The sequence below is a fragment of the Propithecus coquereli genome, unplaced genomic scaffold, assembly GCF_000956105.1.
Source record: "Propithecus coquereli isolate 6110/MARCELLA unplaced genomic scaffold, Pcoq_1.0 Scaffold290, whole genome shotgun sequence".
NCBI classification, from domain to species: Eukaryota; Metazoa; Chordata; class Mammalia; order Primates; family Indriidae; genus Propithecus; species Propithecus coquereli.
Window position 1 is genome coordinate 2,094,114 of NW_012148508.1, and position 1,074 is coordinate 2,095,187.

Genomic DNA, 1,074 nt, shown 5'->3' on the forward strand with positions numbered 1-1,074 from the left:
TTTCATCCAAAACTGATTCGGGTTTGTTGAAAAACACTTATTGATCATGTATGTTATTGGAACTACACATCTTCTCCTATACTAAATTACATCAGTAGATAATACTATCATCATAAAAATCTGGGAGCTATCCTGGCTGTCTGCCTTTTCTCACCCCCTTGTCCAATCTTTGAACAAGCCCCACTCATTTTACTTGCTAAGCAGTTTTCTAATTTGCCACCCACCCTCTGCATCTCCTTTTCCTGCCCCATTTGAGACATCTTTCTTCAGGGTCATGGCCATGGTCTCCTACTTGGATATAGCTTCTACACAGCTGCCAGGTGAACATAAAATGCAAATCTGACCTTGTTATTCACCTACATTAAGACTTTCATGCTTCCTGCTTAGTTTACAGACTAAAACACCAGTGTTTGTGCATAGTAAAGCCTTCAATGGCTGGCACCCCTTGACCTTAACAGCTTCATCACTCATTACTCCCTGGTAACACTAAACTGGTTCTAATTTCCCAAACGCATCAAGGACTTCTTAAGTCTGTATCGTTATTTGTACTGTTTCCTCTAATTTGAGTGTTCTTCCCACATTTGCCTTTCTCATTACTGAACCGTCCAGACTAAAATCAGAAATTACCTCTTAGCGTGACTTCCCTGAACAGAGTGCTGAAAATTCCCCTCCTCTGGACTTCCTGGCATATGCCTATCTTTTCACTCACGTCATATTGAAATAGTCTGCCACCCTACATGAGAGTCACACTTGAAATGCAGTTAGTATGACTGTGCTTTTTTCTTTAAATTAAAAAAAAAAAACAACACATACGGCTAGTGGCTGCTGTAATGGACGGTGCAGCCCTAGACCCTTCCTGAAAGGGTTTACATGTTATACTGCTCTACCGTAGGGAAAGTAAGAAGACCAGCAGCTTAATGTCCTTTCTTGCCTTTTGTTTCTATGGTAAAATGCTTAGTATTTAATTATAAACACTTTATGTGAATTAATGTTAAAAGCATCAAAAAAGGGTCATTTAAAAATGTCAGTTTTAAAAATTTACTGAATAATTTACTTTTTTAAGCTTATGGAAGA